Source organism: Onychostruthus taczanowskii, unplaced genomic scaffold, assembly GCF_017590055.1.
Source record: "Onychostruthus taczanowskii isolate IOZ18803 unplaced genomic scaffold, ASM1759005v1 scaffold158, whole genome shotgun sequence".
NCBI lineage: Eukaryota > Metazoa > Chordata > Aves > Passeriformes > Passeridae > Onychostruthus > Onychostruthus taczanowskii.
In genome coordinates, this window is record NW_024498773.1 from 550,002 (window position 1) to 574,573 (window position 24,572).

General features: G+C 40.0%; 1 long non-coding RNA gene and 1 other non-coding gene across 4 annotated transcripts; both read left to right on the forward strand.

Moving 5' to 3' along the window:
* The first annotated feature begins 18,170 nt into the window (after positions 1 to 18,170).
* On the forward strand, positions 18,171 to 24,567 carry LOC121333110. Of its 3 annotated transcripts, XR_005952244.1 has the most exons (5): positions 18,183 to 18,518; positions 18,598 to 18,668; positions 19,441 to 19,544; positions 20,202 to 20,433; positions 20,892 to 24,567. It is a non-coding gene; the product is annotated as an uncharacterized LOC121333110 (long non-coding RNA). The 3 variants fall into 3 exon arrangements; XR_005952243.1 differs by lacking the exon at positions 20,892 to 24,567 and having other exon boundaries at positions 18,171 to 18,518; positions 20,202 to 20,875; XR_005952242.1 differs by lacking the exon at positions 20,892 to 24,567 and having other exon boundaries at positions 18,183 to 18,326; positions 20,202 to 20,875.
* On the forward strand, positions 18,819 to 18,951 carry LOC121333123. The gene has a single exon (XR_005952245.1). It is a non-coding gene; the product is annotated as a small nucleolar RNA SNORA13 (small nucleolar RNA).
* Positions 24,568 to 24,572: the final 5 nt, after the last annotated feature.

A 24,572-nucleotide genomic window follows, 5' to 3' on the forward strand; every position in this document is an offset into this window, starting at 1 on the left:
CTGTTGCAAAGAAATGCTCATTTGAAGTGTTTCAGAGTGTTTGCCTGAGGAATATATTTGACCATTGCCTGTCACTTACTTGTGAAATAATACACTTTTAAGTACACTTAACAAGTTTCTGTTATCTTTTGTCCTTCTCCCAGAGACATTAAGATGCTAGAATCTAAGATAAAAAGTATATTTGTCACATCATATTTGTACCACAGAAATACTGTGCTTGATAGTCTATACACAGGATTCCTAAAGTGATGTTTAGAATGGCTGATTCACTCACATGAGTCAAAGTCACAAGAGTGAGATGAAATCCCAATTCAGAACTGTGTTGACTGATGTCAACAAAAGAAAACAGTATGAAGAAAACACAGAGAACAGTTGAGTCCTGAATAGCCAATTCAATGCTTTTAAAAGCAAGCCCATCAGTTTTCTTCTATCACATACACAGTTGTATCAATGGTAATTTTTGGGGAAGAAAGAATACTTTTATTCATGAAAGTATTACAAATACTACTAAATATTACCAAAAAACACTATCTGAGGTCTTATGTAATTCCTCATGTCATCTTACTTCTATATACTACACACACCATAAGTATAAAAAAAGGATTTGTGAGCACTAAAACATGACAATGCTGTATAGCATCTGCAGATGCTTTTCTCTTACAGAGTTTATTCTTGTCTATCTTGTGTTTAAATTACTAGAGAAATTTTAAAGCTATCAATAAATTATACAAGCTCCCTTTCATTAAAAAAGTTATGGATTTGATGTTTTTAGTCTTTTAAGATATTACAGTGTCACATATATTAAACACTGCAGTTTTAAGGCAAATCTTTGCTTTAAAAAAATCCAAAGCTAGAACAAATACTGGATTAAATTACATTAATAATGCCTCATGAACATAGGCTATTTTTGAAATAAAAGACTCCTGCACAACTAATTTTTAGAAAAGTGAAGAAAATGTTTTCTTGTCATGCTCTCTTCTTCCTGTAATCATTTGTTGTGTTTAGAGGTTTCAACATTTGGAATAAATCTTGTAGGTGATAAATGAATAGGAACTGCACATTCCAGATCACAGTCACCAGATAAATTATAGGGGGCCAGACAGATTACTAATCCTGCCTTCATATAAATATGTATGTAGGAAGGAGACATGGAATGAAGCATGGGCCAGTCTGTCTGGCTCAATATTGCAGCACCATACAAGCATGACAGATCCATACAAGAATGATATTCTCTTTTCCATAATGCAATGTATTTGTATTTTATGGAATTATACAACTTTTTAAAAATTTTCCAGTGGTGTGTTTACCAATATTAAAAATCCAGAGAATTACAAGTACACTTGTAATATTCATTACCTGTATGTGCCACATTTTGCAACAGACCTCCTGAAAGTGACCTTTTTTATCAAGACCTTAATGAGATAAATACATTATGACTATCTTCCTTTAAACAAAGGCTTGATTTTGGTGTCTTATCTGTGCAGCAAAGTGCACAAACAACTAAACTTCAGTCAACAGTCCCACTAGCTCAATTTTGGGAAAATAATTCCATGAACCATAGTGAACTGTAGCAAAAAAGTCAGCAAGCCTTGGCATCATTATTGTTTGGAAATTCTGTCTAAATAAAAGCTGTCTTTAGCATAAAAGTGAAGAGGTCTGGCTCTGCACATTTTTAATTTTATTCTCTTCCATTCCAAATACAGTAAATCTTATAATAAAACAAAACAATATCATTTCACAAACTACTTTAAAAATATATTCAAAGCCGTAGATGTTTGCATAGAGACAAAAAGAAAAAGAAGGTAGAAACTCAGTTTTAAGGATTCCACCACTTACAGGAAAAACTCCATTACTCCCCCACACTATGAACATTCCCAAATATATATATATATATGTGTATGTATTAATATCAAGCCCTCCATATCATCTCCAGTATCTTCAATATCTGTTAGCATATATGACCAAGAAGGTACTTGTCCAGTAAAATTAATTTCATGGAGTTGTGTCTTTTTCTTCTTCTTAGATGACAGCTCCATTTGTGAAGATGTGCAATGCTTCACTTAAAACACATCATGATGGAATGACATTGCATAAAAAGGTACATGCAATAACACTATTTTGTGATGCAAAAATACAGCTTGGTTTACAGTACAGCACAGTAACTGTTTCTGAACTTCTCCCAGATCATTTCAGAGCAAGCAAAAACATGTGTCCAAATTTTCAATTCACTTGAACCAATATATGTAAGTCTTTCTCATATACTCATTCTCATCTTATTATGGTATATATGAGCTTCTGTTTAGTATTACAAATCAAGATGATTTTCCATTCTGGTGTAGTATGTTACTGCCAAGAATGAGTCACCTTAATCACATGGAATTTTAAGCGGCTAATCCTTGCTTTTTGAGCTGAATAAATTAAGTTTCTGCAATCCTGACCTGCCATGGCCCATATTTAACATAACTGTTTATCTTTCTAATTTCAGGTAATTATAATAAACAAATGCCTAGCTTCTGAAATTACTTAATATTTGTGCAAATATGCAGCTTTGAATCTGAGTTCAGTGAAGTTATCCCACAGGAAGAGTGACATAAGTTTAAAAATATTCCTTGAGTAGCAGCAGTGCTTTCTCTGACTTTTTTTTTTTTAACCTATGCCTAAAATATAGCTATCCCTCTAAAATTCCTCGAGTTATGGCTTCAGTGTTAGCTCAGATGCATTGCTCTACATAAACAAACCAAACCAAACCAACCAAAAAAAAACAAAAACAACAACTCAGTGAGAGACAGGAAAGATGCTCAAGAACTAATAAAATTATGTCCTGGCCCTATCAAGTGCATTTTTCTGGAGATGGTCCTTTTTTAGAAGCTACTTTATTCTCTACTTTAAAATCCATATTTGAGTATTTAATTTTTCTTTCAGTAACAAACCTGTCTTATATCTAAGTGCTTTTCACTCCCAGCAAAATGAAATCTGCTTTTGCTTTCAATTTTTAAACAGCTATGTAACAGCAATATAAAGGACACAAAAGTATGTGGACATGTTTTCAGTTTACCTTTAAAATACAGAATTAATTGTATCCCTCTACTTTCAAATCACTTACTTTCTTAGATCCAAATCTTGTATTTATATGCATTTAACCTTAAGCACAGCACTGCTGCCATGCAGGAATTCAGGTAATCTTGATAACATTGTTTTCACTAGCTCTTCACTACAGATCAGGTTCTCAGAAAACAAGTTCTCAAGGTTGAAAATTATATTTATAAGGTTTTTATTCACATCTGGGACAGTAGGGTTGCATTATTTTCTGAGACTACTGAGTGGTCTTCTGAGCACTACTGGAAATGAAGAGGTATATACTGGGATGTATGAAAAAAGCCTAGACTTAACAAGTGATTGCAATTTGGTCCCTGCATGTTACTTGGTTTATCTGTAAAGAAAGCAAAAGGAGATTAGATTCAAAAATAGGAAACCCTTTCCAGGAGCAATTTAGGATTTGGAAAAGCATCTCCAGAATGAGCATTAGGCTGTGGCAGAGAACATGTTTGGCTAGGCTTCAGCATCAATGCTTATCAATTTGCAGGGCTCACACACACTCTGATGCCTCCAATTCAAGGGCAAGTTAATTATCTAATACCCACATTTGGGGCTGTGTGCAGTAGGCAGTGGCATCTCTACCATGCTAAGTTTTCCTGGAGGTGACCAAGGCAAGCTTTCCAGGAGTAACTACAATTACAGCAGTGTGGCATTCTGCTCAATCTGCCCCAGAAATAAACCCTTGTGCTGCTGGGTTCTGCAGCGCTGCACACTGCTAAAGCTACATTAGTGCTCATGCCTGAATGGCCCCATTTAACAACACCTTGTCTGCTTGAGTGAAGGTGATACCTTCCTCTAGAAGTGCATGGAAGTAGAAAGCCAAGTCTCACAAACAACCTTCTATTCCCTTACAACACTAAAAAATGTTCTATTTTGTTATGATTGAATATTATTAATTGTTCTGTTTTAATGTTCTCTAATGTTCCACATGTACATCTGACCAGTCCCATAAACCAGCCATCTTGAGGAAAGATCCTATTTTACATTTCTCATTGGATCAATTTTTGTTTTGAAAATACTGATTTTCTCATTCCCTGAAAGTGTAAGTATTACAGGGTGTTCCGCAGGTAGCAGAACTAAGAAGTAGGCCCCCTAGGGTTGTGTCCTTTGTTCTCAGCCTCCAGAGAACACCTTCACAAAGGCAAGAAATAGAACATGCAGCTGCTAACACCCAGCTCCTAGCTGGTTAATGTGCTGCCAAACACATCTAACACCTGAGTTGTCTGTGTTATTTCTTTCCGTGACAGCTTTTGCTTCTGAAGAGTCAGTAGTTTTCATTAGATCTATTGGAGGAAAGTTTCTAAAAATAATTATTTTAAGTGTCAAATCTATAATGCTAACCAAGAATGAAGAAAACATAGTACTGTAGTCACTGTAATATCCAGTCTCTGTGTTAGTTATGCCTGCGTTCCAATTGCTTGATTGCTCAAGCACCAGTTACCCATTGTCTGCTTCGGGGTGGTAAACACTTCATGGAACACAGGAGTACCAACTAGTGTTTACCAGATATTAGCACACACAGATAGAGGTTTCGAGCCTTGTTGTTCTTAGAATCTTTTCTTCATATAAACAGAGAAACCTGAAGATTTTTGCTTATCTCGGGATATTCGGCTTCCTATTCATTAGAGAGGGAAACACAGTGCATTACATTTGATAGTTTGGGGGTTTTTAAGTAACTGAGTAATAACAGACTATCTCACTTTTAGCCATATGCCAAGGAAGTTCCCTATGAAGAACTACAGTGAGAGCTTTCTGAGAGTCAGACCATTACACATTTGAGAGGTATACAGATCTATTCTCCCGGCTACTTATGTTCCTGCCCATCTGTTGCAGTGGCAAGGTGCCTGCTTATGGACATACATGTCCATTTCAATAAAGCAAAAATAACAATTGTCAAGCACAAAAAAGCTTCCAGGTGACATACAACTTCCAGCACTCATGCTTCCACAAGGAATCCCTCCTCAGTTGCAGCAATACCATATGCTTCTCTCACACCACTCCCAGTGACACATGTGCCAAACTCTGCTGGTAGGAAGAAAGGACACCATGAGTTCACAACTGCCAGGATGACAGATGAATACAGCATGAGGAACCTGAGAAGTACACTAAGACAACATATGGGGTTCAAACATGTCACAAAGAAGCACAACTGGCATCTGTGGCTGATAAAAGCATTCACAGCTGAAGTGTGTCAGTTGTAACTATGACACTCCAATTTGTATTCTCTACCTTCATATTAAAAGAAAAACTTTTTTTTTTTTTAACTAATATACTGATGTCTCTTTGGCAGGTCTTTTGGGCATTCTGTATTTATTATTCTTCTGGAACCTTCATATCAGTATGTTCAAATTAAAATTAAGTACTTTCTGACAAGCCCAAATTTAGCATGGGATTTGAAAGTCAAGATGAGTTAATTCCTGTTTGTGTATGATTGTGAGAACATTCAGCAGGAACAGGGAAACCCATTGTTCTCAAAGGACTTACAAAAGTTGGCATTCAGTAAGCAACTTCATTAAGAATATACAAAAAGAAGACTTGGTGTGTTCCTTTTAGATGAGTGAACTCTAAGGGTAACAGGAGGAAAAGGTGGTTAATGCTTGTTTATCCTGTCCTCCTGAATCCAGTGAGCAGATCTGTTGAGAAACAAAAGCCTTTCCTGTAGTCACTTCCTGACATAGAGCAGTTTTTAAGTTCTAAGTAAATTAAATTTTAGACAAAATCATACCTGGTTGCCAGTCTAAAGGCAAATTCCAGAGAAGCTGAATGTATTCTGGATTTTAACTAGTTGAGATGTTAAACACTAGGGAATTGCATGTTGAATTTGGAAATCTGCATTTATTCCAGGCACCTAAATGACAAATTTGAACCTGGCCAGGTAGCGGCAGAGTCTTCCATTTAGAAGTTTGAGTGAAACAGCAAGTAAATATTGGTAAGCAAAGCCAGCACTACACAGCAACAAATAGAACGAGCACAGTGAAACAGTGACATCTATGTTTGAAAACAGTTTTCAAATCGATTTCAGGGTGCTCTGAAAGGCTTCCAACTTCATGCCCGTATTGAGTCATATGTAGTATATATATATATATATATATTATATGTACAGAACCAAGACTTGGCTGCTCTGGGATCAGATCCATAGAGGAATACAGGCTTCACAATCCTGAGAGTACTATGATGATCCCATGTTGCCGTGGCTTTGAAATCTATTTCTCTCTACCCTAGAAAGGGAAAGCTCAATATTTCAGAACAACCATGAGGAAGAAAACCCAGTATTTTCACACAGAACCACTAGGTTGGAAGAGACCTTTAAGATCATCAAGGCCAACCCAGCCCTAACACCTCAACTAAACCATTGCATTGAGTGCCACATCCAGTCTTTTTTTGAACACATCCAAGGATGGGGACTCCACCACCTCCCCAGGCAGACCATTCCAGTACTTTATCACCCTTTCTGTAAAAACTTTTTATCCACTATTTATCCTAATATCCAACCTATATTTCCCTTGATACAGCTTAAGACTATGCCCTCTGGTTCTGTCAGTTGCTGCCTGGAGAAAGAGACCAGCCCCCACCTGACTACAACCACCTTTCAGGAAGTTGTAGAGAGCGATAAGGTCACCTCTGAGTCTCTTTTTCTCCAGGCTAAACAACCCCAGCTCCCTCAGTCATTCCTCACAGGGCTTCAGTGCTCCAAGCCCCTCTCCAGCCTCGTTGGCTCCTCTGGACAGGCTCAAGTGTCTCGATGCCCTTCCCAAACTGAGGGGCCAGAACTGGACACAGTTCTGGACTCAATGTGTGGCCTCGCCAGTGCTGAGTACAGGGGTAGGAGTACCTCCCTGCTCCTGCTGGCCACATTATTCCTGATAAAGGCCAGGATGCCTTCTTGGCAACCAGGGCACACTGCTGGCTCATGTTCAGTCTGTTGTCAACCAGCAACCCCAGGTCCCTTTCTGCCTGGGCACTGTCCAGCCACACCATCCCCAGCCTGTGATGTTGCAGGGAGTAATTGTGGCAAAAATGCTGGACTCAGCACTTGGACTTGTTAAACTTCATCCTGTTGGACTCTGCCCATCCATCCAACCATTCCATGTCTCTCTGCAGAGCCCTCCTACTCTCCAACAGATCGACACACACTCCCAACTTAGTGTCATCTGCAAATTTACTAATGAAAGACTCAACACCCTCATTCATGTCATCAATAAAACTATTAAACAGAACAGGCCCCAGCACAGACCCCTGAGGGACACCACTGGTGACTGGCTGCCAGCTAGATGCAGTACCATCCACCACCACTCTCTGGGCCCGGCCATCCAGCCAGTTCTGAACCCAGCAAAGAGTGCTCCTGTCCAAGCCATGGGCTGCAGCTTTTCCAGGAGTGTGTTGTGGGAGGCATGTCAAAGGCCTTGCTGGAGTCAAGGCAACATTCACAGCCTTTCCTGCATCCACCAGGCAGGCCACTTGGTCATAAAAGGAGATCAGATTGGTCAAACACTACCAAACCCTCCTAAACCCATGCTGAAGGTTTACCTTACCAGGTACTCAGGTTAGGCTGACTGGCCTATAACTACCCGGATCCTCCTTCCTACCCTTCTTGTGAATGGGCGTCACATTGGCCAGCTTCCAGTCATCTGGGACCTCACCAGTGAGCCAAGACTGTTGGTAAATGATGGAGAGCGGCTTGGCAAACTCATCTGCCAGCTCCCTCATCACCCTGGGAAGGACCCCATCTGCTTCCATAGATTTATGAATATCCAAGTGGCTCAGCAGTTCTCTGACTGCATCTTCATGGATAACAGGGGGCTATTCTGCTCCCCAACACCATCTGCCCACCCAAGAGGACAGTTGTCCTGAGTACATCTTCCCACTAAAGAAGGCATAGAAGCACTTCTGTCTTCTCCTCATCTGCAGTTATTAAGTTCCTTCTCTCCTGTCCGATAGAGAACAAAGGTTGGTACCCTACATTTTACCATTAATATATTTGTAAAAACATTTTCTATTATCCCTTACAAAAATTGCCAAATTAAGTTCAAACTGAGCTTTGGTCTCCCTAATTTTTTTTCCTACATGCCCTAGCAACACCCTTAAATACCTCCTGAGAAACCTGACCTTCCTTCCAAAGATGATACATCCTGTTTTTATTCCTAAGCTCCTTCAAAACCTCATTTTGAAGGAACGGGTATGTGAGGTATCCAGTGCCTCACCTGGCTCAGCCTGGTCTGCAACCAATGTGCATCCCTGCCACTGCAGCACGGTATGTCCTCAGTGGACCCTGAACAAAAATTTCTCCTAGGGAATGGACACCTGTGACCAGCAGATATTCTAGTCTAAGTTAAATAGCTCTCGAGGAGAAGTGAAAACTTGTATCCCATTTTCATGGTGAATAAAGCTATGGGGATTTTCTTATGCACAGGACAATTGCAAACTTATTTGTGTTGCAGTACAAATGAATACCACTGTGTATAATTTATCATTTATAATTCATCATTCCTAATTGCTCATAGTGAATGGGACAAATATTGTAGATTAATACTGACATTTTTCATATTGCAGCCCAAAAGGAACTTCTACTCTGCAATTTCCTAATTAAAGAGGATGTGTGCAATCACAAATGAAAGAAAAGCTCTGATTATCTTAGCCTATGTCAAGCCAACACATTTTCCAGTGAAACTACAAAGTTGAGGGTTAATGAGCAGCATTAGTGTAAAATAATGTTAATTCTGCATTTTAGCACTAGCAGATAGCATTATTTCTCAACTATGAGCACTGTCTCACAACTGAGTATTTCATTCTCTGAATCACACTGATGTGCTGTCATTTCAAAAGAAGAACCTCCTGGAATTTTAATCCTACTCAGAAAGGATATATTAAAAATACCTGAACCATGCAAAAGATCAATGGTCATCAAATAATACTATACAAGTGCACAGCAGACGAAGCAGATGGGGAAAGAAGGCAGAAAAACACATGGATTGAACTGATTTCCAGTTCTGTGGTCAGTTTGCAGCAAGCCAAACCAATTTTTCTGGCCTGCAGTTTCCTTCCAGATGCCCTTTTCCCTGACTCTATCTAAGCAAGTCACAAGGTGCATGAATTGTCACATAATCTTCACCTAGCTTGCAGCTAGCTGCCTCCCTTCAAAGGATCCCTCAAGATTTGTCACTAATTATTCCATGTTTCTAGGAAGCCTCAGGTCTACCATTTAAGCATAACAGAACTATACTATATTCATAACTGCTTTTCTGGTTAGGGGATAAGTAGCATGCAATGCCACCATTAGATAAAACAACACTGCTCACTGACTAGAAAATATGGCCATCGGGAAAACACAGATATGTGTCAAAATACCCTTAAAAGGGCATCACTTTTTCTTTATTAGTTCAAATTAGGTAATTCCTAAGCACATCAGGACTAGGAACTTCTAGCAGGGACACAGAAATGTCAGATCACTACAGAAAAGGTCAGATGAAATATGTCAGTGGTTAACTTTTTCCAAGGTGATCATTTTTAAACACTCTTCTCACCAGAAACTTTGTGTGTTTGTCAGCACATCTCTCTCCTTCCAGTTCTCCTGCTTCCTAGTGACCCAGAGACACAGTGATTTTCAAGATATGCCATTTGCATACAGACAGCAGCACTTACAGTAATGATACGCCAGCACCCTTTTCAGAGTGATAAATGCTGCCAACACAGTCAGTGCACAGGGAATTGTAACAGCTACTTAAACTTATATAGAACTAAAAGCCAGAACAGTGACGCATCGCTCTGCAACACAGATATGGCCTCCATTCTTACAAAGCCAGAGAAGCTGCAGCTACGGAACATTTTTGCAAAGAAAATGTATTGGTAATTTAAGTACCTAGGTGACAGCTCCTGATTATCTGGACAAGAATAAACAAGGCCTTTTCTGTACAACAAATATTGAATCTCTTCTATTCCTTTCCACTAGAAATTAAAGAACAGGGAAAAAGGAGAGAGCCTGGGACCTGTCCAAGGGACTCTACAAAGAGAACACACCCCGAAGAAAAGCAAGGATACTGTACTCTTTCTCACTATTGTTCTGCCTATTTCCACAGGACTAAAAGAACCTTATTCCAAGAAACTGAAGAAATTATTCAAACTAATCCCGGAAGCCATATTCAAAAGTGCCCAGTGTCAAATTAACTGAGCACACTACTCCTGGCCAACATACAAAGTGCCATAATAAGACTGAACTTCTAGTGGAAAGAAAAAAACTACTTTCACAAACCACCCTAAAAAACTACTAGCACTACCACTACTACATGGTGGTAATTCACATAAACAAATTGTCACCATTTTTACTCCATGCCCACCTTGACTGAGCTTCTCAACAACAAATACAAATCCTTAGCAATGTTATAGGTAAAAATCAATACAGCCAATTTAATGAAAATAAAAATAAGATTTGTTTGCGACCAATATACAGTCCCTCTCAGGATCTCCTCTGGTCTGGTCTGGTCTGGTTGGTGTGATTGGGAAGATCCCGAGGTGTATCTCTTGTTAAAAATCTCTTTTCCCCAACCCAGCAGCCAAAGAAGGAGTCGAGAAGTCTTCAGCTCACATTCTCAAGGTTGTTTATTATTTCTTTATCTCAAACATTTTCTGTCTGGCCTGCCAAGGTCTGTTCTGCAGGTTGGTCTGAGGCACACTCTCCGCCCCTCCAGCTGTGCTATCTTTTATACTAAAAACTACATATACTATGTTTACAATTATGTTCCAACACCTATCACCTATGTTAGACAGTGACTTTCTACTCTAAACCAATCTGTGAATGCCAACATCATCCTGAACATGGATGCCAGGGAGAAGAAAGAAGAAGGACAGGATAAATCCCTCCATCTTAGAACCCCTGACCCCCATGTACAGAATTCCAAATCCCCCTGTACAAGGTTCAAAACCCCCCTGTACAGTGCTCCAAAATTTTTCCCTTCACCCTGTGATTGCTACTACTATGCTACTTAAACTTTTGTGACCTGTAATTCTTCATATAATGTTGGCAATTTGCTCCATGAGTTGAGATCGAATTTCTAGGTGTCTTTGGCTTACTGCCAGGGTCTCCGAACCCCTGCCAGGGCTTTGAGCCAGCCAGGGCATCCAGAGAGATGTTCTCGGTTTTGACAAGTCCCGACAGCCGACAATCAAGGGCAGCACCGAGCCCCAGGATCAGAGCTGAGTGAACAGATTCGGCCTCTGACACACCGAATCCCCCACAGTTCACAACTGCGGTCTGGTAGTCTGTTTGCTGTCTGTTTTTATACTGTTTTTCTGGCCCGAGGCAGGGTCTCCTCTTGTTCTTTTCATAGTAAATTGTATTCATGCTGCCTCCTTTCTTTGAGCTGAACTGAAGAATTCAGTTCCTGTCCACCGATGAACCGATGAACACAGGTCAGGCATATTCATGTGGACTCCTTTCTTCGGGTAGTGTTTTACAACACAACTCTGGGCAGACAGCTATAGCCACAATTCTCTCGATGGTCCTCACTATCTTGATCTCACATATGTGCATGTGGTCCTCATCTTGGCTAGGCACTTTCGACTGCAAATAAGTTCCCTTCCTGCTTAAGACTGTGATTTTGCAATGGTATGTGGTCTTCCTACAGCCTGTGGGATTTCTCGGAATCCACATGTAAGTTTAAGTCATCTATATTTTCCTTCTAAAACATCATAACCTATATTTATTTCATATTCTGAACAGCACGAATTACATATATATATATATATATAACAGCAATGATGGTAAGAATAAGGTAAGAATACACATAAGTGTATGCTTATGCTAACTAACGTTTTGAAAATAAAAGTTATTTCTAGACTACTTGAATGTATCAGGAATTAGAGTTAACTTTTCCAAAACAAGTGTACTGTATACATATACAGTGCAAGACAGCGCCAATAAACATACAAAAACATCTTTCTTTGAAAATAATCAGTCCACCAACTCAAAAATTAAAATAGTTTGACTTAACAATGGAGAAATCCTCACAATCAGAATCTGAGGCAGGTTCATCCAGCATCCCCACAGAGCAGCTGAGCAGCTCATACCTGATGAGCAGAAGAACTGTGGACGTTATGCTAAGGACTAAAGTGTCATTTTCCTGCACCAGTTTCAAGATTTCTTCTTAATTCAAGAGTAAATAACTATATGCTGCTGGGCATATCTCTGCATCAAGCAATTCCCATATTGATTTTCTGTGTTTTTTTTCAATAATTGTGAGAATTATTTATATAGTAATAGAAACGTGTTATCCTAAAAGTATATGTAAGGGAGCAGTCTGTTATTTGCCACTGAAGCCCAATTTACACATTAGTAAATGAGTCTTCTTTTGGGGATGCTCAAGTGCATGAAAATCTGCTTTACTATCTGATTTACCAGAGCCTGAGTACTTATTTCTACCAAATACTCAGTCCTAGAACTACCACAAAATAAAGAGCCAATTGCTGGATTCACATCACAGAGGAAAAGACAATTGCTCAAAACATTTGTTATGTCCAAGATAACCTAGTCTATTGTCTTGTTAGTAGTGATAAAAACCACAGAACAGGTAGGAAAACACTGGCAAGCCAGCTTCAAATGCAATGCACCAGATGAAGAGACCTGTGATACAGAGTGGCTACAAAAAAATTTCTGAACAGAAAAAATTCTTACAGGTTTAACAAAATTCTTAGTGTGCCAGTATTTTAGTGGGTTTTGTAGTTTAATATACTTAGCAAGTGAGGCTACCAACAGAAGCTGAGAGGAACTTGCAAATAGCCTGTACAAATCAGCTGAATAGGGAAATACAGTGGCAAACAAAGTCAGTAAAAACAAATAAAAACTAAAGCAGAAAAAAGTTACACTAAGAGTCCCAAAATGCTTCCCATTAATATTATCACTTTTGAAGGAAACTGGCAGGTCATTGTAGTCCAGTGAGAGGCTTTATTCAGCGAAAAAGTGTTGCCAGAAAACGAAGGGAATGACCCATTGAGACAAGAGCTTAATAAGATTAGGCCATTCTTTGGCTCTCCAGAATATCTGAAAAGCTGCTAATTGACGTTAACACTGTTTCAAAGATATAGCCAGCTTCATACTTCTGGTGGCAAGCTCACCACCTACAGGTGACTTCACACTGACTCACTGGCAGCTCCATACTCTTTCCCTAATTCAGCTGCTACTGCCAAAAGACAAGGTACGCTGTTGACAAAAAGACAAGATCGCTGCTACGCTCCTATAACCCCAGCAACTTGACATTACTGTCCTGGCCGTAGTGCTCGCCATTCTTGGCATTACACTGACCTCTGGTGGGTTGTAGAAAAAAAGACGCTGAGAACCAGTGCGGATAAAAAGCCAAGGAAATCATACCCTGCAACTTTGGTGGGAGTTCAGCAAGGGCACGCAGAAAGTCTAACTTTGGAAGTGCCTCAAGATAGCCTGATAGGAACAATGCCACACTAATGCCTTGCTGCTCACGAATCACTTTAGAGATATTTCAGCTTTTACAACGATGTTCTCTCCAAACAGTCTACTGTGCTGTGTTAGGATTTCCTGTAACACCACTTAAATATGGTGCACACAGCAGCCCCTTAATCTTTATGAAGGAAAGGAAGCAAAGAATAGGTGGATCTACAAGCTTTCTCTGCAACATACATCTCAAACTGAAGTGCATATATTTAATCTTTCTTGACTCTTCTCAGGCTATATTTAATTATTTTTATTTATTATCTTCTATCACACATTTTAGTGTGCCTGAAGGCAAATTGTATGTTTTAGGAGTCTGACTGTTTCAGTGACCAGATTTGCGGCATGCTGCCACAAATACCAGCACTGACAAAATTCATGGAGCAGTTAATTGATGCTGGGAACTGAAATGAGGCCACAAGCCAGGAAGGGCAGGAACTGGTTTTCTTGCTGAAGAAAGCACAATGGGGAATTTTAGTCTTACAAGTTAGTGTTGGAATTCACTCAGGAAAACTAAGGACACACCCAGACAGAGTGGAACTAAACAAGATGCTTATTGCAGATTCAGATTTTAACTGCTTAGCGTTCACAGGAAATGAATGACTACTGAAAAGGATGAGGAGCCAGAACTGTGCTTACTCCACTTGAAGAGTAAGACTGAATATTCACTCTCCCTTGCACATAGTGATCAATTCATAAAAAACTAACTTATTTTGATATTATACTTCTTGGGGAGTGGTGGTGCAGAGAGCCCCCTTATGACTATGTCAGTTGCCAGCTGTTGAATTCTACTTTGAAAATAAGTAAGAGTGAATGAAGAGATCATTTATCATATGCAGTACTTTTTAAAACTAAAGTTAATGTAATTTAAAGCCTAATAGGCTCTTTCAATACTAGTCAGAAATATTCTCAGGTCCCACAGAATACATCAGTAATAAGAAAAGGCCTTTTGTGCATGTTCAGGAAATGCCCAAGAATATTTTAACAGAAAGGAAAAATCTCAGTTTATGTAGCTGTTAAGAGCAGACTCACTTAAGTGCTGGGCTTGAAACAGGTCAACAGACCTTGTACATACAAATGCTGACACGTACTTAGAGACACAGGTACCTTGCTGCTGGAAGTCTGCAGTGCCACTTGCAAGCTGGTTAAACAGACTGAAAAGAAATTTGTGCAAAAGAACGAATACACTAGTAAGTGTAGTAGTCATTATCATTGCTCCTTCCCATGCTTTTTCCATTTGGCAGGATGACAAGTAGTGCAAACAGCACTTTCAGCCAGCCAAATGATAACTTTTCAGAAAACCTTCAAGAAATTATTATTCTTTAGCCCTTTTATAATTTGGCTTAAAAAATATTGCCAATTGGCACTAAAATAATTCCAGTGATTAAATAATTGATCACATGATTAGGAAACAAAAGAGAAAGTAGTACCTCACCATTAACTTCAAAGACAAAAAAGCCTGACTGTCTTATGCCTTTTACTAGGTAGGTTCAGCTTTTCTTTCTTAATCACTGTAGGGTCGAAGTTGTCCTCTTGCGCCCCGTGGCTGCGTAGACAAACTGGAATACATCAACCACTGCATGCTGCTGGACAGTGGTTTAACTCAGATTCCACGTAAGAGGCCACAAAGCTACAACAGGGCTTGGTACCAGAGCAGATAATTCACAGCTGCTAACTGGGCAAAATGTACAATAAATAATCTGAACAACAGGGCCAGCTGCTGGGACAGAAGTGTCCTGACCTGGCAAAGCAGGACTCACGCTTTAACCTTCTGTTAAACCTCCCATATATTTAAATATGGTGTCTGTTTCCACCTCAAGAAGTTGTTCTTATCTACTAGGTAACTAAGAATTATTGTTAGTTATGCCTTCAATCTAGCATGTCCTGGTTTTGTGGGAATATTTGTAAAAAAAATAAAATTATCACAGATTCAGAGATTAGGAATTCAGATTCACTGTGATCACCTAGAAGAGAGGCACATTAAGTCATTCCAATTTGAATTATGTTCCCACTTTCCAGAAAATTCTAACCCTGACAGGACTAAATGAATCAGTTGAAAACATAAATAAATCCAGCTGTGCAGCATCATCTCCTGTCTTTTGTAAATTGTGCCTCTGATTATTTTTACTGTCTTCAAAGTTGTTCAGTAAGAAAACACAGGATGTGTGATCAATGTCCCTAACCTGTCTATGATCTGAAAAGCTTTGATCACTGTTTTCTTATGGTATATGATTGCTTCAGCAAGTTTACAGATGATACCAAACTGAAAGGCTTGAGAGAAGGGATTCTCTTCAAAGAGACTTCAACAGGTTTGAGGGGTGAGTTCGTAAGATTTGGTGTTGTTCAGTCTGGAGAAGAGAAGGGTACAGGCAGACCTTAAAGCAGCCTTTCAATACTTAAAGGGAACTTACAACAAAGATGTAGGCAGGCTTTTTACCTTTGCCTGTAGTGACAGAACAATAAACAATGGTCTGAAACTAAATGAGGAGAAATTTAGATTGGACATAAGGAAGAAATTCCTTAGCCTGAGGATAGTCAGATTGCCCAGAGAAGCTGTGGATGTCCCCATTACTGGAAGTCTTCAAAGCCAGGCTGGTGGGGCAGCTTTGTGCAGCCTGGTCTAGTGAAAGATGCCCTTGGCAACGGCACAGAGTTTGGACTAGCAGGTCCCTTCCAACCCAGACCATTCTGTGACTCTCTGACTCCGTAACAACTTCTGGATTTAGCTGAAGTGACCACATCATTCATAAAGGCAGTTAGTGTTCTATAGATGGAACATTTTCTCATTTTAGCTATTTAAGTTCTCCTGTATCCCCAGGCATAAATAATATATGTCACAGACATTTAAAGCTTTTTCCTCACTATACCGTTCACTTAGATAATCAAAACCTAGCTATATTTGACTTAAACATCTGTCCAGGCAGCTCTCCCTGAGCAGCAAATCAACACTTGACTGTATCAGCAACACAGAGTAACAGATCTCCACTGATTTAATAGCTTGACTGTCACAAACAATCTCATCCGTGTCCCTCCAAGACCACTACTTGTGAATTCTAATATCACTTTACTCAAAGTGCTGACCTTTATGCATGCATAAGTTTGGCTTGAGGCAACACCTAAGACAATCTTCCTCATGTACAAAACAGAATTTCAAACGACAAGCCAAAGCTATTAGAGGTGAATCTGTTTAAAATTAATGTTGATGTTATTTTAGTTTGTGCTATAAACAGAGCACTTATATACCCTGTCTTAGACATGTCTAAGCATAATGATGTAAAAGCTAATTTCTGTAAAGCAAACTAATGTTGCACTCCTGCAAGTATGAAGACTTTCCCAGAAGCTCTAAGTGATGACATCTGCTTGCCCCTTAACTTTTTCTTTTATTTATCTTTATTCCTCCTAACTGTCTTAGCTGCAATGAATCATGTCTCTTTGCCTGGGCATTAGGCAGCCTTTTCATAACCTCCTGTAATTTAGCTAAGGCATCACACTCCAGGCTGTTCTGCAGAAATGACTTGGCAACTCTAACTTCCGGACACTGTGTGCTTCCTTTGATGTTCCCAGGTAAGGAGGAGCCAAAAGAAGGAAGCAGACCACAGCAGCCCCAAGAAGCAGAGCAAGATGGATTCCAGCAAAGAACATGAAACCCTATAGAGTACCAGAAAACGCTGACCACTCCACAAGCAAAGAAGCAGGCACACAGACGTGAACTGCACAGATTCCAACTTGCACCTGACAGCTTGTGTTTCACCCACAGAAAGTTATGGACTTTGGGATTTATAAATGTGGGAATCAGTAACGTAGAATTTTTTGTTAGATGATAGCTTAATCCACCAGAGCAAGGCAGGTAGGAGAGTTGTACAGGTTTCCCTATAGCTGGCACCAGCCTCATCCTGCTCTTTTCTAGACATGCTGCCAGGTTATCCTCCTGGTGTACCTGCCTGCTCTGATTCCCCCTTCCCACAGGATTTCAAATGTGTGAAGACAAAGTCAGGAAAGAGCTGAGCTTCTGCCAGCACTCAAGCCTCAATATCGAGCACTGTCACAACTTGCAGAGTGAACCAAGGCTGGTTCCTCTCTTCATGTGCTCCCAGTGGAGGAAACAGCAGGAAACTGCTGGGGTGGATACAGCCCATTTTGGCTCTCTGAATACAGACACAGAGACAGGTTTAGAAAAGAAACATTGCTTATTCTTATATTGCAAGGGAGCAAAGTGGAGGTTTCCACAAATCAAGCACACCACAGGGTAAAAGGTCACAGCTCTCACACAGCAAAACATCCTCGGCCCACCTAAAGCATGCTTATTTCTGTGATGTAACCTTGCACAATTCTTCAAACACAGCCCTTTTCTTCATTAAGCAACTTCTACTGTGTGTTATCTGAGGGCACTGGTTACGTTTACAAAAGGCGAGGGGAGTTCAGCTGGGGACAGACAATTCAACCTGAAGGTATCGCAGCCACCAGCGAGAGGTACAGGGAATACAGAGAGGCCGCACAAAGGCCCCGGAAACACCAGGAGCGGCCAGAAGGAACAGGAAACACCAGCAATTTCCCCCCGACAGCCGCCACACAGCTCGGCGGGCGCGGCAATACGCATGCGCAGACAGCGGGGTGCGACGCTGTTTCCGTCTCTGAGGCGCCCCCATCGCCGCGTTGACAGAGCGGGGAGAGCCGATGCTGGTCCGCACCTCGGCGCCTTTCCGTGGCAGCGTCTCCTGCTCAGGTCTCCTTCTGCGTGGATGACCGGAGCTGAAGTCTCGCGTCTGCTGCGCACTCAGTATGCGGCCGCTACGCTGCGGGAAGAGAAGGAGACAGCGCACGGCGTGCCCTCCTCTTTTTCGGGAGGGATGGTTCGCCGCGCGGGAGGCGCGCCAAGGAGGCGCTCGGCGGCCGCGGCTGCTGAGGGAGCTGCGGTGTGGGGTTGTGGTTATTGGCAGTGCCTGACTTCGAAATCGGGCGTTTACCTCTAGTACGTCCTTTTAGACTCCTTGTACTGTTTGTGTGTCTTTGTCGCTCTTCCAAATATGTCTTCTCCTTTTCTTTCCCAGATGAAAGCAGTGGAAGTTGGTCAGTGGCCGGAGCATGCACCAACATGACTAAAAGATGTCCCAAGAGCATGGTATTCTTGGCTTTTCTTATTAAATGTTTGCTCTGTATATAATATTACTTAATTGTGAATTTTGAATTATTTTTCAACTTAATAATTGCTCTTTTTCATAAGCTGTGAATTTAATTTTGCTGGGGTATAGAGTTCCCATACTTAGGTTTTGGCCTTTGTGTTGCCCATTCATTCCTGTCCAGAATGGATGTGGTGTCAAAAAAGGCAAACAGGAATTCTTGCTCAAAGTGGTTTCGGGAGCTGGTTATGTACCTTCCTCCTCTCTGTTTTTGCAAGGACAAAAAAACCAAAAAAAAAAACCTAAAAAAAAAAAAAAAAAAAAAAACCAAAAAAACCATGTAGAAATAGTGTGGTTGAGTAGCTATGTAGTAGGTTTTATTCTTCAGTCTTTAAAAGTGGAGAATCTGACAGTTACTAAAAGAGGAAAATTATAATGGCCACTTTTAGCGTTGTTTAGCGCTCCTGTCTGTCATGATCTTTACATTTGCAATTAGTACATAACTTTCCAGGTTTCCAGCAGTGGCCTCTAGATTTTCTATTATAAAAATATATTTACAGCTTAATACTCAACACACAGAAAATATTAAAATCTTCTTAAAGGGGAAAAATTGTGGTTTGTTTTTGTAGATTTGTAGGTGTTCATTCAGTATTGGATAATATGTTGTCTGCTCTTTTGCTGGGCTTTCCTTGATGCCCTTTTGAAAGTTTAAAGTGTTCGTTGATATTGTCAGATTCCTGACAGAATGCTTAATGTTAGGAATGCTTCTTACAGGTTTCCAGTGTGTTTTGCTGGAAGTTCGGGATCTCCCTGTGTGGTGAAAGTCTCTGAGCATGAGAAGGGCATGTGGGAAGAAGCCAAGTGCTGATTGCAGGGCTGTGAGTAACAATAATTCCTTGTGCAACTCTGTCCTGTACCCTGCTGTTACAATGAAGCAGGCTTTCTGCTGGGAAGGTTTGGCACAATGACTTGAGAGCAGAAATTAGAACTGAAACAGTGAGAGTGAGATCAGCCTGATGGCTGTATTCATGTCAAAAAGAACAAAGTGGAAGCTACAAAATAAAAATTTTCATGTGGGTGGCTTGTTAAATCAGTATGCGGCGGCCAGCGTGTCCAAGACAAGGACTTGCTTTCTCATGTTTGCTTTTAGGGGTGTGATATTGTGGAGCAGTTCAGAACACAAGGATTGAAAATGTTAAAAAGAGTGGCAAAATATGAAAGAAAGCTTGGAATCTCATATGCCAGATACTGCTTCACTGTAAAGTCTTGGAAATGCCAGCACTATTGAAAAGCTGAGTAGCGCAAGTCAGCCCAAAATTCATTAGTACAAACAAGGTACTAATAAAAATTGCATACACTGTTAAGTCTTTCTCTGTTGCTGAGACTGTGATTTGTGTAACCTACGTACCCAAGGGTGTGACACATAATCCAAGTCTCTGAAGCCAGGAACTTCTAGGTCAGTACTGGAAATCTGGTGTAAGAATGATCCTGTACTACATCACTGTAGCTTTTGTTTGGGTTGGGGTTTTTTTCAGGAGAAAATATAACTAATCTTCAGTGAAGTGATGAAACTCCTCCAGGTTGGCCATAATGCTCTTGAAAGTAATAAAATTAGAAAGTTTCATCAATGAAATGTGAGAATCTGCTTGAGCAACACAGATGCACTGAATCCTTTACCACTGCTGCTGCTAGGAAGTGAGCCTGTGAAATCCATCCGCACCTTCTGCACCCTAGGCACTGGGGACTTTTGCAGGGCTGAAGAGTAAGGTGGGCACTCTGTGTATGAGTCTCTGTCTGGGAAGAGAAAAGTTTGTGTAATCCGTTATTCGCAGTGTGTCCAGTAACAAAGCTGCTGCTTGTTTTCCGACAAAAAATTATTAAATCTTGTGTTATTGGCTTACTGTTCCCAGTGTGTTTTCTAATGCACAGTCATATGTATGAGTTAGTACTGCAGAAATTTCCACTGATTCCCACTAGCCGGAAAGTGTTATTACTGCCACCAGCTTGTAGTTACCATCTGAATTCTTGCTTACGTGGGCAAAAGGCCTCTTTCAGGCAGGCTTCCTAAAATTTAGATTTGCAAATTTTACCTTTTTGCCCAAGGAATGAGGGGAAGCTCATCTTTGTAATTTTGTATTAGTGTTGGGGATTTAGAGAATGTTATTAAAAAGAGCTGTGTGCTACATGTGTCCAGTCTCACATTGTGTATTTATTTTTTTCCTTAGGAAGTATTGTTAGAACCAGCCTGAGAGCAATGCCTGTCCATTGAAACACTCCTAAGAAACAAAAAACTGTTTGAAAGATGGACTATTAAGTCTTCATGTAGTAAGACAAAGTGCATTTAACTGTATTGTGGCAGTGTCTGGTAATGTTTGTATAGACAAAAAATTGAAGATTAATGTTTCTGTTCTCAGAATTTCTGTCTTTCCCAAGCCTTAGTAACAGTTGCTTCTTTTAGAGAGTTTGGACTTCCTTTGTGTTATTGTTGGGATACCAATGCACTCCTGTGGATGAAACAAAGCCCAGGAGTGAGTTGGGATGTGATGACTTAAACCATGGTCTCCTGTAGTATTTGAAGATAGGGTTGGCTGAGATTTATATTGCAGTGAGCAAAAGTAGAAATTTTAAAAGTAGAAGTTCAGCAAACCTGGCTTTAAAATGAGTAGGAAAGATGTTTATCCAACATGGAGAATGGCAAGCTTGGTTTATTATCACCTTGACCAGCTACATCATGTGGTACTTCAGCATAACTTAGAGTGAAATACTCTTGAGATAATTGGGATTGCTGCTTATTTTTCTAGGAAGACTTAACATAGTTTATCAGAAGAACAAATGTTTAAATTGTGTATCTTGCAATGTGTGATTTTTCAGTACTGAATGTTACTAATTCTAAGTGTAAGGTTGTTTTTAGTTTGTCAAGAGAGAAGGGGGTTTAGACAAGAGTAATTAATTTTTAGAGGTCCAGCTTGTAATTATGGGATATACTTGAAAGTTTAGGGTTTTTACTAGGGATTACATTCCCTGAAGATACCATCTGTTCAGGAGTTCTGCTTATGGGCCTTTGTTCTTGAACTGTAAGACCAACAGGAGTAGCTTTTTAAAACATTAAAAAAAAAAAATCTCAAGAGCAACAGCTAGTGACTGATTTGATAATTGGTATTTAACACCATTGTTAGATACTTGCTTGGTATCAACCCCAGGGTAAACTTCCTTTCAGCTAAAAAAGATGTAGAACCCCAAGCTTTAATGTTTATACAGGAGTAGAATAAGGGAAAAGCGAGGTACAGGGAGCAATAGGTGTGTGCAAGGGTCACAGATTACGTATATAATAATGCTGGTAAATGTGAAGTACAGTGTTAAACATTAGGACTGCTAATTATTTTGTATGACTGGCTAACTGGATTGCAGCCTTGAAAAAATATCAGACTAAGAATCTGCTCAGCAATAAAAACTGAAGAGAAAGGATAAGGTATTAATATTCTGGAACAACCTGCTACATGTACTGAAGCCCTGCTTTGCAGGAACTGGGTGGACACCATGTGCTCCTGGAAAGTAGAAAAAGTAAATCTTTTGGAGTTTGAGGTTTTTTTGTTTTGGCTTCTGCTTTATTAAACTCCTTTATCTTGACCCACAAGTATTTTTTCCATCTAATTCCCTTGCCCATCCTGTTAAGGAGGGGGGTGGTAGAGCAGCTTGGTGGGCACCTGGTGTCCAGCCAAGGTCAGCATACCACAGCTCTTACTCAGGAGAACAAATACAGGAATAAAAACAGACACATTACGGAGGGAATGTTTGCCACACTGGCTCTGTATCTGTGTGTTTGCTTTGACAGCTTACATAGTCTGCTGTTGCTCTCTGGTGATTTTTAGGTGAGAAAGGAAGCTGGTATAGATGTGCACTGGAAATGCAAACCTTACATTGACAACTTCCAGCTACAAGATAAAAAACTTAATCTGGAGAAGCTGTATCCTCAAGTGGATTTTAATTGGTACTACACCTGTTTTTACCAGATGGTGGTGTCAAATGAATCTGTGTTTCTGAAGGCTTTACTCCTTAGTGTAATGTAAATAAGACACACAGGCAACCATGCAATGCCCTAAAAATTCAAGTTTTACTTAACTTTTAAATAACCTGGACACGAGTATTGACACAGCCATCTATCAAACTCATTTTAAAATAAAGCACACAGTTGCTTCATGAATACCTACTGTACATGGAACAAATGTATCACATTGGTATGTTCATGTATGTTGTCTTCAAACACCTTTCTAGGGAGTTCTGAATTAAACAAATCTTCCCAAAAGAAAACATGCTATCTCTTCAGCTCAATATCCACCTGTGTAAAAGGAATGAATTTGGCAACTTAAATGGTAATGACTTTGCAACAAACATCATCAATATAATGAGCTTGATTAGAATACAAGTTGCAGAGTTAGTGATACTGGTAAGAGGTGCAGTACAGAAAACAGCAGGTCCAGGCTAGTTCCAAATGAAAGAAACCAGCCAGCTAAGCGAGGGAATCAGTACAGGATATACAACAGTGCTTTTGTGCTGTGATTAGCAAGCCCTCTTTATTGTATAAAATACATGTTTTGCAAAAGGTTGTGCAAATATGTTGTAATTGTTGCTAATTAGTGAGAGTTCTATAACTTACCAATGCTTAGCACTTACGGAAGTCTCAGAAGAGGTAAAGGCAGAGGCAAATTTAAATCGTTGGCCTGAGATCAATTCAGGAGAACTAGGGTGAGAATGCCTCAAATAACAATCCTTTGTCCAAGTGAGCAGGGGTCTGTATATGGCATTCAACCCCAGGGTAAACTTCCTGACGCTGTTATGTATCTCATGTCTTTTGCCTGATTGATCAGGATGTGCAAGTATTTTACACTGACATCCAGACTCCAAATCTGCAAATGTAACTGCCTCTAGGCAGTGAACGCCCCAGGAGAGCTGGGGAAGGGTGGCAGCAGTGGAGAGGGCAAGGTGTAGCTCAGATCTGTAAGAGGCTGGTCACTTAGACATGTAGAGCTGGTTTAGGTGTGGAAGGCATAGCTGTGACACAGTGTTTTCAGTGATTGATCACTTATGTGTATATCTCACAAAAATACCATTTAAAAGGTGCTTTTTCTCAAATGATTGAGGAAATGCTTGAAGGGAAAAGAGGATCACATTTATGAAAAAAATTTGCTTTTCTGTACTATTAGGTGACAGTGACGTCCTTATTGCAAGTTTTGCCTTGTTTTGGCACAACAAAACATTTGGAAAACATGTAATAGGAGGCATTATATCTTTAGTCTTTTGTGGACACAAAACTGGATTGTAGTGGCCCAGGCTAACATCAGACTTGCTAAAAACCTGCTTCCTACATAGTCTCATGAGGGAGAAGATCACTAACTCAAATCTGGGGCTCTCTCCTTAAACTTCTCATCTAAATGCAATAAAGTTGGCTTGATTATCAAACAACTCTCTAGTGACTTGAGAATTTAAACCTTTCACTACTAGACTAGATAGAAGCTATTTTCTGGTGTAGTGCAATAAGTAAAATACCATGCACTTGGCTGATGTATTTGCTTAGTATTCAGCAATAACAAACAAAAGGCCCACAGGACGTTGAAAGCCCACAGGAAAACATGAGGTTGGATATAAACCTTCTTGATCAATATTTAAAGACTGGCAAGATAGGTACACTATGTACAGATAATTCTCATATAATAATACAAATCCTCCTGCAGAAGTAGATACATGCTACTTACCTATGCCTGGGTAAAAATAGCAAACTAATGGTAATGATTAGAAAGCAGCAAACTATAAAGCACATGTGTAATGTTCCAAGCTGGAACACCTCAAAGGAACAAGGAGTAGCTTTCATTGCTGGCACTAACCAGTTCTTGTATAGTTTGTCATTTTTC